Source organism: Lathyrus oleraceus, chromosome 5 (genome assembly GCF_024323335.1).
Source record: "Lathyrus oleraceus cultivar Zhongwan6 chromosome 5, CAAS_Psat_ZW6_1.0, whole genome shotgun sequence".
Lineage (NCBI taxonomy): Eukaryota > Viridiplantae > Streptophyta > Magnoliopsida > Fabales > Fabaceae > Lathyrus > Lathyrus oleraceus.
This window is the reverse complement of record NC_066583.1, coordinates 475,067,449-475,081,905: the sequence shown is the minus strand read 5'-3', so window position 1 is coordinate 475,081,905 and position 14,457 is coordinate 475,067,449. Positions and strand designations below refer to the sequence as shown.

At 37.9% G+C, this 14,457-nt stretch overlaps 1 non-coding gene across 1 annotated transcript; it reads right to left on the bottom strand.

Moving 5' to 3' along the window:
* Positions 1-5,359: 5,359 nt before the first annotated feature.
* On the bottom strand, positions 5,360-5,466 carry LOC127089076 (small nucleolar RNA R71). Its single transcript, XR_007790854.1, has one exon. It is a non-coding gene; the product is annotated as a small nucleolar RNA R71 (small nucleolar RNA).
* Between the last annotated feature and the right edge of the window lie 8,991 nt (positions 5,467-14,457).

The following is a 14,457-nucleotide window of genomic DNA, read 5'->3' as shown; positions in this document are numbered from 1 at the left end:
CTTGTTTGTTTTGTGGAGACGGATATAAGCCCAGCTATTGGCATTCCGTTTCCTTGTTGAGTTTCTTTTGACGTCTCAGCGTCTCTGTTTTGTGTTTGTTTCGGCGTGCGTTAGCCGAACTACGGTAGCTCTGATTCTCATTCCAGATGAGATACGTAGGCATAGGATGCGATATCCTAGCGAGCCCATTTCCCATTTCCCCGAACTACGTTGACTCTGATGTTTGTTCCTGACAAACTACGTAGGCCTAGGATGCGACATCTTGCCGAGTCCCCTTCCTCCGTTTTCCTTCACCTGTTTTATTATTCCAGTGTGTGTGCATTCTTTGAGCAGTTTATCAGCAACCTTATTCTATTCTTTTGAGCGTGGATCCCGTCGAGTACGACGGACGTGAGGGGTGCTAATACCTTCCCCTTACGTAACTGACTCCCGTACCTTGCAATCTCTGGTCGTAAGACCATTCCTTTCCCTTTTCCAGGTTTACTTCGAGCGTTTCCTTTCCCTCCTTTGGGATAAATAACGCACGGTGGCGGCTCTGTGTTTTTTTTTTCGCCGGTTGTTTTTCGCGGATGCGACAATCCCCTTACTAAAAGTTTCTCGATTTCCATGTCTTAATGTGTACTATTTTATTTTGAATGGACCTTTACATGATTGCAATAACTAGGAAGCTCAACGTTTCAAATGCATGGAATGGATCAAAATTGCTTCTCAACTATGACCATCCCCAAGTCACTGCATTTAAATCCAAGTATATTTATACTACATATATCCTCTATTAAATTACCTGGAAAGTTATTTTACATTTCCTAAACATAACTGTGTCATAATAACACATGTGATGAGGTTTTGCAACTTATTAAATAACCATGACATGTTCATATATGCTACTTCATATCAACAGTCATATATGCTACTACATATCAGACATGTTCATCATAGGAACAATTCTCATCTATTTAGCTTCTTTCAAATCAACTTCAGTACCAATTTCATATTATTCAGTGAAATCAATTCAACTTATTTTCCTTAACTAACATATGAAGCAGTGAATTGTTGTAGTCTTCAGTGGTTCAGCTTTTCAAATTTTGAAGTAGCACTAACTTTGCTGCCAAGAAACTCTTAAAAACATCTTATATATTAATGGATTCTTAAATATACTATATACAACAGTTGTGTGTCCTTCATTAACCCCATTTGCTTTTGAACCCGTGTTATTTTGTTAATTTTCCCTCATAAAATGCAGTTCCCATACAACAAAATTTTAATTGATATGACTACATAGGATTTACATTATTCTGGACATTATGTTGACTACATTCTTACTAAAAATTAATTATATATTATTCTTTGATATATATAATAGATCAACGAGGATCATCCGTTGATGTACCTGACTCACCTTGATAATCTTCTTGACAAGCATTTTGCTTTTCGTGTCAAGTACCAACTATATTACAAATAGGCGTCTGTATACGGCTTACCCAAGATCCAGAAGTTCTCCAACTCATGTATGATTTTATTCAGTATTATGTATGTCACTAATGAATTCATTTCAATGTGCATGACCTCAATACTAATGTTTACACCTTGTGTATTCCTTTAGGACACTACAAACATGGCCATCCACTCTCCAGATACAAATGGGAAGGAAATTGTTACAACAGAAAGTCCAGTCATCCCAAAGGCCCTGTCTCAGTCTTCTAATCAAATAGTATGTAATTTTACACCCATGTTGATACAATGCTTCACATGTTTTTAAATTATCACTTATGTTTGAATTTATGAGTAGGGTCCCTTTTATATCTATGTTTTCCAATGTTGAATTATTCTAAACCTTTGTTTTACAATGTCCACATATTCTCCAATTATCATGCATACCTTATAACATTGACTAATGTTTTCCAGACAATTGTTTTTGCTTCTGATGCACAAAATTGGAGTCTAGATGCTAGCAATAACAATACTCTTTCTAAGAGGTTTTCAGGAGATGGTGTGGATGGAGAGTCATGCCCTTCAGAATTCTTGTCACCCAAACTCTCTGCTACAAAATATGCCAGGGATAAACGTGCAAGATATTCTAAAGGCAAATGATTTAAATTATCATGATCAGTAAACAACTAAGTATTCTTTTAAACGTTTGTTTAGAGGCATATGACCACTTTTTGTGTAAGACAATATTTGAATGACTATGTGTAAGACCCCAATTTTGACCCTAAGATCCCTCATGTTATCTCATCATATGCATTGGCATTTGGATCACACCATGGTATCCTCCTTACCCCTCATTCATTGAGTTTGCATTAGGAGAGATCACCAAGCACTTTTGATCGTATCATAATTTGTTTTTCATTATTTACTAACCGAAATACCAAAAATACGTCAATATATAATTTGTTCCTTTTGTAGGTAGTGTGTGTGCTCACCTATGCTCTATCAAGCTTATATCCAGGGTTTGAGACCCTCAATGCAAGGAGCTCAATCAAGAAATGGTTCACATTGGCTCTAAGTATCATATATGGATCTATAGCGGGGATTTTGTTACATTATGGTTTATTGACTAAACCAAAAGTAAACATACAATTCGAGTCGCCACCGCACTTTTATTTGTCCAAAGGAAAGGCTAAAAAGCGAACAAGAGCCAAGTAAGAAGTTTTATCAAATCAAAAACTAATAAAAATGTCAGAGATTTAGGTAAGGGGGTTGGTTATGAAATGGGAAGGTTTTACGCACCCAAAACATCCTTAGTACTCTAAGGGAGCCTCTTTTTGCAAAGGTGTGTTGTAGGTTGGTATTTGTGAAAATATGTGCAAAGGATTGGGGGGATGAGAAGATAATAGATTATATTTACAATTTTGTTGTTTGAATGGATGAACCCATTGCCTACGTACCATCACAAAGGTAGGATCAAAACCTCGTAGTTCGGGGTAAAAATCTCAAAAGATTGGTGAATTGATTTGAACAAAGGTTGATAACATGAAACTATATCACATTTTTAGACTTGATTTTATTAAATTATATCGTTATTTGATTCAATTTATTTTATATTATTCGATATTACTCGGCATTTTCTTATTATTTATTTCAGGTATCATTATTTAAAGCACATGTGAAAAAGAAAGAAAAGGGGTGCAAAAAGAAGATTTTTTAGGAAAAGCAGCAAGCTGAAGCACCAAAGCCCAACCCACGTTTGGAACAAAGAAAATTGCTGTCACGACCGCAACAAGCACGTGCCGATCGCCACGTCCTAAGACCTAGTGTTACGACCGTAACACATAGTGTGACGGACGTCACACATTCCACTCCTATATTTTGGGCTTTACGTGCGTAACGGAGTGGACGGTTTCCCCTAAATTCTCTCATGCACTCGGAGACGCTTTGAACGATACTGAAGGCACATTCTAGGAGACGGTTATCTTGGGAGGTTAATATAAATAAATCTCACAAAAGCCAATGGAAGCTCTCTCTTCTCCGTACAATTTTTCCAGCACTCTAATTTTGCAAGCAATTTCTTTCTTTCTTTTTTCTAGTTTAATTTCTGAAGCATACAATTTACTTTCTCACGACAGTTTCTACACCGGAAACTATTGTGTAATTTTTACTGGATCTAACCTTACGTTAGATCATAGTATTTTATTTCCTTGTTTTTACTTTCCTATCTGATCGAGAATTGTGAAGAACAAATCCAACCGACTTGTGGTGGAGTGTTCGAGCATCGAAGCGTAGGAGATAAAATCCAGATTTCTAGTATTTTTCCAGGTTCATTAATTAATTGATTTATCGTTTTAATTTACATATGCTTTGTTCCGCTGTTTATATATGTTGTTTGTTTGATATGGGCGTATTTATGCATGATTATTGCTTATGCATGTTCATCATGTCTGGCTAATTAATTTAGATATCGGTATGTAAAGTAAGCGGAATAAAGGAATCAAAGTTGAGTTGGTTTAAATTTATTTCAGAATATAGTCACTCTTTTTCTGGTCTCAATTTACAAAGTTAATACCAAGGTTTTTGTACGGGAGTAAAAGACATAAAGAAGTTAAAATCAATAGAACGACGGTTTGAGTTTTTAACTGGACAGTGTAAATTGAACATTAACTTTGAATCAGGGCGAAAGCAATTTTTAAGGTTAATTAAATTCTAATTATTTTCAAAAATTATTTTTAAAAGTTAAATGTGAGGACGAGAGTTAAGCATTTAAGTTTAATCATATAATCTAAGTCAACAGAGCGAGAATTTGAGACGAGGGCTTTTAAACAGTTAGTATTTTCTCAAAAGGAGTTTCTATAGATTCTATTATTTTCAAAAGTGATTTTAGACTTAACGAAATAGTGAGAGCGTACGTTAAAATATAAAGTCATAGTCTGATTCAACAGAGCGAGAGTTTGAGGAAAAGACTTTTAATTAATAGTGTCTACTGAAAAGACTTATTTTAAAATTAAGAAAAAGACCAACGAAGATTTGATTCCCCAAATACGACGAACTACATACTGATATCCATATTATTTGATATTTTATCTAGATCCAAATTTAGTTTTATTTTTTCCCTAATCATTAAAGTATCATCCGCCTTAGCTTTACGCAGTAACCCTAGAAAAACGGTAGATCGATTCATTAAGTCCCTGTGAGATCGATATCTTTTAAAACTACGCGGTTAGACTGTGCGCTTGCAGTTAGTACCCCAATAGACTCATAAAGTCGCGATCAAGTTTTTGGCGCCGTTGCCGGGGACTTTTATTTAGTCGATATCGTAACTCTTCTGTTACGCTGTAGAGACTAAGGCAATTTTTATTTTTTCCCTTTTTCGTTGATTTGTATGCCACACACTCGCTCACAAGGGGAACCGTATTACTTACGAATCAACGACGTCGAACGGTATCTCCGATTATTACGACGAATTCGGGAGTATCGTGCTAGAAACAATCTTCCTCCAATCGAAGTTCCTGATCTCAAAAATCTCCTTCCTTTAACGATACCAGCGATGGCCGAACCAGCTCGTGCTCTTCGAGATTATGCTGCTCCATCGCAGGATGAGCCGCATTCGAGTATTGCTCCACCCGCAATCGAAACGAACAACTTCGAACTTAAACCTTCGCTGTTGCAGGCAATGCAACCGAATCAATTTTCTGGAAATCCTACCGAGGATCCAAACCTTCATTTATCCGTATTTTTCCAATACGCTGACACTATTAAAGCTAATGGTGTCACTTCAAAGGCAATTCGACTTCGTCTCTTTCCTTTCTCGTTAAGAGATAAAGCTAGAAGATGGCTTCAGTCTCTTCCTTCCAACTCAGTCACCACATGGAATAAGTTGAAGAAAGTCTTTCTTGCCCGATATTTTCCTCCAAGCAAAACAGCTATGTTTAGAGCCCAGATAAATGGATTTAAGCAAAAAGATAACGAATCTCTTTTCGAAGCATAGGAAAGATACAAGGACATGATGAGACTTTTCCCACACCATGGTGTTAGAGGACTGGTTAGTAATCCACACCTTCTACAATGGTCTCTTGTACAACACAAGGTTAACAATAGACGCCGCCGCCGGTGGTGCGCTTATGGATAAACCTTACACCGACGCTTATCAACTTATCGAGAGCATGGCCCAAAATCATTATCAGTGGGGAAGCGACCAAACAGTGGTAGAAAAACCTCAAACAAAAGGTGGCATGTACGAGATAAGTAGCCTTGATCATGTTAATGCAAAAGTGGATGCTCTTGCCCAGAAAATTGAAAGTTTAAATGTATCACCTCCAGCCACCGTGGTTGCCGTAACTCAAAATTGCGAGGTATGTGGAATTCAAGGTCACACTCCTACAGATTGTCAACTCCTAACAAGAATTCAAACAGAACAGGTGAACTATGCTCAAGGAAATCCTTACTCGAATACCTATAACTCAAACTGGAAGAACCTTCTTAATTTCTCGTATAAAAGTAACAACGCTTTATACGCACCAGGTCAAGCTCCTAGTCAAGCTCCAGCTGTACCACCTGGATATCAAAAGCCGACCCCATCTACACCTAACAATAACGTTCCTAGGAAATCCAACTTGGAAATCATGATGGAGAACTTCATAGCTTCTCAACAGCAAACCAATAAAGAGTTCTTAAACCAGAATGTATACACTAGCGAACAGATTAAACAACTAGCAAGTAAAGTAGATGCCCTGGCTACCCATAACAAAATGCTTGAAACACAAATCTCGCAAGTAGCTCAACAACAAGCGTCTACTGTAAGAACAAAAATTGTTCTACAACAGATTCCTTGATTTTGATGATAACAAAGGATGAAACCAAAAATGGCACCCTAACGAAAAGTTTCTAAGTGTGCAGGATTCTAAAGAAAGAAGGAAGGAATCTAATGATGTCATCAGATACAAAACTAGATCAGATACAAATTATCAAATGATCAGAAGCATCTGAAGTGGAGACAAGTTCAAGAAAGTCTAACTCTGAGCAAAACAGCAAAGTATCAGAAGCATCTGAACAAAAAGTAAGCTCTAGAAGTTCTGACTCTGAACAAAGCTCCAGAAGTTCTCAGCGGTATCTGAAGAAACCATCTGAACTCTTAAGAGATCAACATCAGAAGAAAGTTTCCAAGATCTCCAGAAACACAAATACTCTGAGCATGGAATTGCTAATCATGAAAGAGTAACGTTTAAGTCAAGAAAAGATTTGCAAATGGATTTCCTAATTGAGAAAGAGACGTTAATCTCCAATCTCAATAAAGAAAATACTACTTGTGGTAAGTAGTCATTTCAAGAAGAAAAAGTCATCCTGCAGAAGCTATTTATGTGATGGCGTAACTTCATCTCAATATCCACCAGTTTTAACTACTACCTCACTGATCTATATAAAGGATTGCAAATCAACATTCAAAACACTACATATACAAGGAAAAATCATACTGAAACATCAACACAAGAAAACCTTCTTGCTCTCTAAATCTTCACGAAGCTTTTGCTTATAACGTGAATCACTTTGTTCATACTATTGTAATATTTGCTTTCTTAGAAGCACTCTAGATTACATAAATCTTTTATTTATTGTTTGTTGATTTCCTCAAGTGACTTAGTGTAGTCTGTAAACTTGAGAGGACTAAGAGATTTTTCTCTTAGACGTTGTTTGTAATCTTTCAAGATTAGTGGATTAAGTCCTTGTTGAAGGCGAAATCACCTTGGCCGGGTGGACTGGAGTAGCTTTATGTTATAAGCGAACCAGTATAAAATCCTTGTGTGATTTTCTTTTTGAAAAGCGCTTATTTTTTCAAAACAATTCAAACCCCCCCTTTCTTGTTTTTCTCACCTTCAATTGGTATCAGAGCTCCGGCTCTGTTATTGATTTTCTAATCAAACACTTAACCGTGTAGAGAGATCCAGTACGAGAAAAACAATGGCCCACTCAAATGAAAGAGATTCTTACAATGCTAAGCCTCCTGTTTTTGATGGAGAGAAATTTGATTACTGGAAAGATAGAATCGAAAGTTTCTTTCTGGGTTATGATGCTGACCTCTGGGACATTGTCACAGATGGATATACACCTCCAGTCTTGGAAAATGGAGCTGAAGTTCCCAGAAACAAGATGTCAGAAGATCAGAAACGTATCTTCAAAAATCATCACAAGGCCAGAACAATACTTCTAAATGCTATATCATACAACGAATATGAAAAGATCACCAACAGAGAGACAGCCAAAGATATACTTGACTCTCTAAAGATGACCCATGAAGGAAACTCCCAAGTCAAGGAGACGAAGGCTCTGGCGCTTATCCAGAAATATGAAGCCTTCAAAATGGAAGATGATGAAGCTATAGAGGCTATGTTTTCCAGATTTCAAACTCTTATTGCAGGTCTTAAAGTGCTAGACAAAGGATACACAACTGCAGATCATGTTAAGAAGATAGTCAGAAGTCTGCCAAAGAAATGGAGACCTATGGTTACTGCTCTGAAGCTGTCAAAGGATCTGAACAATAGCAGCCTTGAAGAACTTGTTAGTTCTCTCAGAAGTCATGAGATAGAACTAGAGGAGGATGAACCTCAGAAAAGGAACAAGTCCGTAGCGCTAAAGTCCAGATCTGAAAGACGGAAACCTGACAGAACCAAAGCTCTCCAGGCAGAAACTGAAGATACTGACGACTCTGAACCTGAAGACTCTGATGATGAAGAAGAGTTGTCCCTACTAACCAGAAGAGTTAAGCAACTCTGGAAAAAGAGGAACAACAACTTCAGAAGACCAAGACCCAGAGGGGATCGATCAGAGTCAACTTCAAAAGGTAAAGCTAACAAAGATATTACCTGTTATGAATGTAAAGAAACAGGTCATTACAGGAATGAATGCCCTAAGCTAAAGAAAGACAACCCTAGAAAAGAAAGCTTCAAGAAAAACACCTTCAGAACAAAGAAAGGACTGTTGGCTACCTGGGATGACAGTGAATCTGGATCATCAGAATCTGACTCTGATGAACAGGCCAACGTAGCACTTACGGCTACCACATCCAGCAGCTCAGACGAAGAATCTGAAGAGGTATTTTCTGAACTTTCTCGATCTGACTTAGAATCATGTTTGTCATAAACTCTTACCTCTTATCAGAAATTAAAACAAAAGTTTAAAAACATTAAAGGCTGTCTTAAAACAAAATTTGAAGAATGTAATGAACTTGAGATAACAATTCTAGCACATGAAGATACAATCAGATCTTTAACGTTAGAAAGAGATGGAGCAAAAACAAAAAGCTCAGAATTAGAAGAAGCGTTATCTCAAGCACCACAAACTTCAAATAAAATTATTTATAAATATGAAGAAGCCTTTCAAGAATTTCTGAAGAATGGGATAGATAGGAGTATTATGGCATCCATGATTTATGGAGTAAGTCAGAACAATAAAAGGGGAATTGGGTATGATCCTAAGGAAGATAAAACTTCTACAAGTGATCAAATTAAATCTCCTTTTTCATATCACTACACACACACACAAGAACACAAATTTAAAAATGCTAGAAGACCCAAAGTTATAAGAAACTCTGGGAAAACTAATCTAAAAGGACCCAAGAGATTCTGGGTACCGAAAGATAAGATTATCTATGTTGCAGATATCCTATGCAGCAAAGTTCAGACACCAGTCATGGTACCTGGACTCTGGATGCTCACGACACATGACGGGAAGAAAGTCTATGTTCCAAAGTCTGGAACTTAAAGACGCTGGATTTGTAGGTTTCGGAGGAGATCAGAAAGGAAGGATCAGAGGCTCCGGAACTATTGGTAATGGTACTCTTCCCTCTATATCTGATGTTCTTTATGTAGAAGGATTAATGCATAACTTGTTATCCATAAGTCAATTAAGTGATAACGGTTATGATGTAATCTTTAATCAAAAAACATGTAAAGCCATTAATCAGAATGATGGCTCTGTCCTTTTCACAGGCAAGAGGAAAAACAACATTTACAAAATAAATCTTTCTGATTTAAAAGATCAAAATGTTAAATGTCTAATGTCAGTTCACGAAGAGCAATGGGTATGGCATAGACGCTTGGGCCACATTAGCATGAGGAAACTTTCTCAGCTAACTAAACTCGAGTTAGTCAGAGGTCTACCTAAACTGAAGTTTTCTTCAGATGCTCTGTGTGAAGCTTGTCAGAAAGGAAAATTTTCAAAAACATCTTTTAAAAAGAAAAATGTTGTTTCTACCTCTAAGCCTCTGGAACTTCTTCACATTGACTTATTTGGTCCTGTGAAAACAGCATCAGTTAATGGAAAGAAGTATGGACTAGTCATTGTTGATGATTACAGTCGCTGGACATGGGTAAAATTCCTAAAGCACAAGAGTGAGTCTCACTCTGTATTCACAAGTTTCTGTTCCAAAGTGCAAAAAGAATTTGACTCTAAAATTATTAGAGTCAGAAGTGATCATGGTGGAGAATTTGAAAATAAAGATTTTGAAGAATTATTTGATTCTAATGGAATATCCCATGATTTCTCCTGCCCTAGAACTCCACAACAAAATGGAGTTGTAGAGAGGAAGAATAGGACACTCCAAGAGATGGCTAGAACCATGATCAATGAAACTAATGTAGCAAAACACTTTTGGGCAGAAGCTGTAAATACAGCATGTTACATTCAGAATAGAATCTCTATAAGACCTATTCTAGAAAAGACTCCCTATGAACTGTGTAAAGGAAGAAAACCAAACATTTCATATTTTCATCCTTTTGGATGTTCTTGTTTTATACTAAATACTAAAGAACATCTGAACAAGTTTGATTCCAAAGCACAGAAAGGTATTATGTTAGGATACTCAGAACGCTCTAAAGGCTACAGAGTATACAACACAGAAACCAAAATTGTGGAAGAATCAATTCATGTCAGATTTGATGATAAGCTTGACCCTGAAAAGTCAAAGCTAGTTGAAAAGTTTGCAGATTTGGAAATCACTCTTGTAGAGTCTGATAAAACTCCAGAAGCAACTGTCACTCAGAACTCTAAAGAAATAAAATCTCCAGAAATCCCAAAGAAAGTCAAAAGTCGTATTAATGTATCTGAAGATCTGATTCTGGGAAACAAGGACGAACCTGTCAGAACAAGATCTACCTTCAGAACTTCTGAAGATATTCCTCTGGGACTAGTGTCTCTGATTGAGCCTACGTCTTGTGATGAAGCACTTCAGGATAACGACTGGGTGGCAGCTATGCAAGAAGAATTGGATCAATTCTCAAAGAATGATGTCTGGGATCTCGTTCCTAAACCCAGAGGCACTCACGTCATTGGAACCAGATGGGTTTTCAGAAACAAGCTGAACGAGAAAGGAGAAGTTGTCAGAAACAAAGCTCGACTGGTAGCTCAAGGTTACAGTCAACAAGAAGGTATTGACTATAATGAAACCTTTGCTCCAGTCGCGAGGTTAGAATCTATTCGTCTTCTTGTATCTTTTGCTATCAATCATTCTATTAAATTATATCAAATAGATGTCAAGAGTGCATTCCTTAATGGTTATATTTCAGAAGAAGTGTATGTCAATCAACCTCCAGGCTTTGAAAATTCAAATTTTCCAGAACATGTTTTTAAACTTAAGAAATCCTTATATGGACTCAAACAAGCTCCCAGAGCTTGGTATGAACGATTAAGTAATTTTCTTCTGGAACAAAATTTTATCAGAGGGAAAGTTGATTCTACACTCTTCTGTAAAAACCTTAATAATGATCTCATGATATGCCAGATTTATGTTGATGATATTATTTTTGGTTCTGCTAATATCTCTGTTTGCCAAGAATTTTCTAAGTTAATGCAGGCAGAATTTGAGATGAGTTTAATGCAAGAACTAAAGTTCTTTCTGGGAATTCAAATTAATCAAACTTCAGAAGTCACGTACGTCCATCAAAGTAAATATATTAAAGACGTTCTGAAGAAGTTTGACATGACTGAATGCAACTCTGCAAAAACTCCCATGCACCCAACTTGCATTCTGGAAAAGGAAGAGGTAAGCAACAAGGTTTGTCAGAAGCTCTATCAAGGTATGATAGGCTCTCTTCTCTATCTGACTGCTACTCGTCCTGATATTCTCTTTAGTGTCTGTCTCTGTGCCAGATTCCAATCAGATCCTAGAGAATCTCATTTAACAGCAGTTAAGAGAATTCTTAAGTATCTGAAAGGAACTCCTAACCTGGGCCTGCTGTATGAGAAAACATCAGAGTATAGACTTTCTGGTTATTGTGATGCAGATTATGCAGGAGATAGAATAGAACGAAAAAGCACTTCTGGAAATTGCCAGCTTCTGGGAAACAATCTAATCTCCTGGGCTAGCAAAAGACAGTCAACTATTGCTCTATCAACTGCAGAAGCAGAATACATCTCAGCATCACTGTGCACAACTCAGATGCTCTGGATGAAGCATCAGCTAGAAGATCTACAAATCTTTGAGAGTAACATTCCTATCTTTTGTGATAATACTGCTGCTATTTGTTTAAGTAAGAATCCCATTCTACATTCCAGAGCCAAACACATAGAAATAAAACATCATTTTATCAGAGACTATGTTCAGAAAGGGATAGTAACATTGAAGTTCATTGATACAGAACATCAATGGGCAGATATCTTTACTAAGCCTTTAGCTGAAGATAGATTTCTTTTTATCTTAGAACATCTGAACATTAAAAATTGCCCTGAGTGAAATATGGCTCTGAAAATGTAAAATGTGACTCTGATGTAAACAAATGAACTTCTGCCTCTGACTCTGATACTTCTACCAAGTTAAGAAGATATCTGAGTTAGAAATCTTCAGAAACCAATCCTTTGGTATTCATGAAGATCAGATACATCAACACGTGGAGCACCAAGCGTCTAACCCTAGAACTTCTAGACAGCTGTCAAAAGAAATCAAAGGTCAGAACGTTTGAAATCTCCTAGAGCAGTGTGCGTACTGTTGGGATTAGACATTCATTAATTAGCTGTAATCATTTTTCCCCCCAAGCGTGCTATTTTGATTTTTGTGCTAACGCTGGAATGTGTGTCGTTTTGCATGTTTTTACTTAGAGTATATAAACACTTTTCTCACATTTGACACACTTATCACTCTCACTCACTCTAAAACCCTAAACCCTTCTCTCAAGCATTCTCTGCAAGTTCCTCAATCTTCATCTTCTTCTTCACCATGGACGCTCAACAACAAGAGGTCTTTAACTTCTCTCAACAAATGAAATCTAGTTCTACTGCTCAAACCTCAAACACTCAAACTCCAACGGTTACAGGCGTCACCATCACCCCTGTTTACAAAGAACCTCACGTTCTTGACCGTGAACGCCATATCAACCTTTCAACCCCTTTTGAAGGTTTGGATGTGTTGTGCGAATCGCTTGTTGATTTCGACAACCTAAGAAGAAATGGCGTTGATCTAACTGGAGAACTTCGTCAACAAGGGTGGGAAAACTATTTCCAAAGACTTTATGGTCCCATTTACCCACTTCTCGTCAAGGAGTTCTGGAGATTTGCAGATGCAGATGACAACTTCATCGTCTCATATGTTCTGGGGGTGAAGATTGTTATTACTGAAGGGTCTATTGCCTCTCTGTTGAACATGGAGATAAGTGGAGGAAAAAGGATTTACAACATCCCTCCTAGGTCAAAGCGCATCACTGATGTTATCAACCCAACAATCTTCAAACCTAACGTTGAAGGAAACCCTTCTAAAAACAAAGAGCTACACCAGAACCTCAGAGTGTGGCTGAATATTATTCTGGGAACCATTCACCACCGTCCTGCCTCTAACTCCTCTGACTACATCAATGCAGACCAGAAATGCATTCTGTACTGCATTCAGAAGGGTATAAAGATCTGCCTCCCTGCTCTCCTTTTCAGATATCTGAGAGATTCGGTCAGAGAAACCAGAAACAACATGAAGCCCAGATCCTACATTCCTCTGGGAAGATTGTTATCTGACGTCTTCATTGAGCATGGACTGGTAGACCATCTGGAAAAGACCAAATTGATGGATGATCTGGCAATAGATGTGGGGAAGCCTCTGAATGCCAAAAACCTCAAGAGTATGGGGATAATCAAGAAAATTCAAGTCAGGCCAACTCTGGATACATCCTGGGATAGTTTGAAAGATCAGAGGAAGATGCCTCATGGCCTTGCCAGATTCTTCAAGAATGAACCCAGAGACGCTGTTGCTATCTATCTTCAGCGTCTGCTGGATGATGGTGTTGACATCTCTGATTTCAGCCTCGACGACTGTCTGGACTCTGAAGAAGACTTCGTCAGATACAAGAGAGGTCTTTCTGAAAAGAAGGTAGCATCTCAGGCAAAGAAGGCCAGACTCGGAGAAACTTCTGGAAGCAAATCTTCAGCTCCTCTGAATATCTCTACTGGTAAGTCTGTTCCTCCTGTTACCTCTAATCCTCTGATGGCTTCTTCTAACTCTCTCTCTTCACAACCTATTTATACCACCTCTGATATTTCACCCTCAATCACCAGAACCTCCCAACCTACACCAGTTCTAAATATAGCCCGTACATTCATACCTCCCTCTGAACCTAAACAAACCCACCAAAGCACTTCATCTTCATCATCCTCAGCACCAGAATCACCCCCATATGTTTCCCTCTCTTCTAACCCAGAATTTTCTGACCCTGATTCCCCAACCATAGCCACAATTTATGCTCATAGACTTGCTTCACAACAAACACAAACACAATCTGAAGCAACTTCACCTCCACCACAACAAACAACCACCATACCTTCTGAAAACCAACCCTCTGACCATCCCACTTCTGATATCAACCCACCAAACATCTCCGCTGAACCAGAACCAGAATCTGAACCTTTAGATTTAAACCCTCTTTATGCTTCACCCCAAACATCTGAACCTCAACCAGAAGCAGAATCTGAACCCCAACCTGAATTAGAATCTGAACCTCTCACTTTAAATCTCAGTCCTCCAAACTCTCCACCTCACACCTCTGAACCAGAACC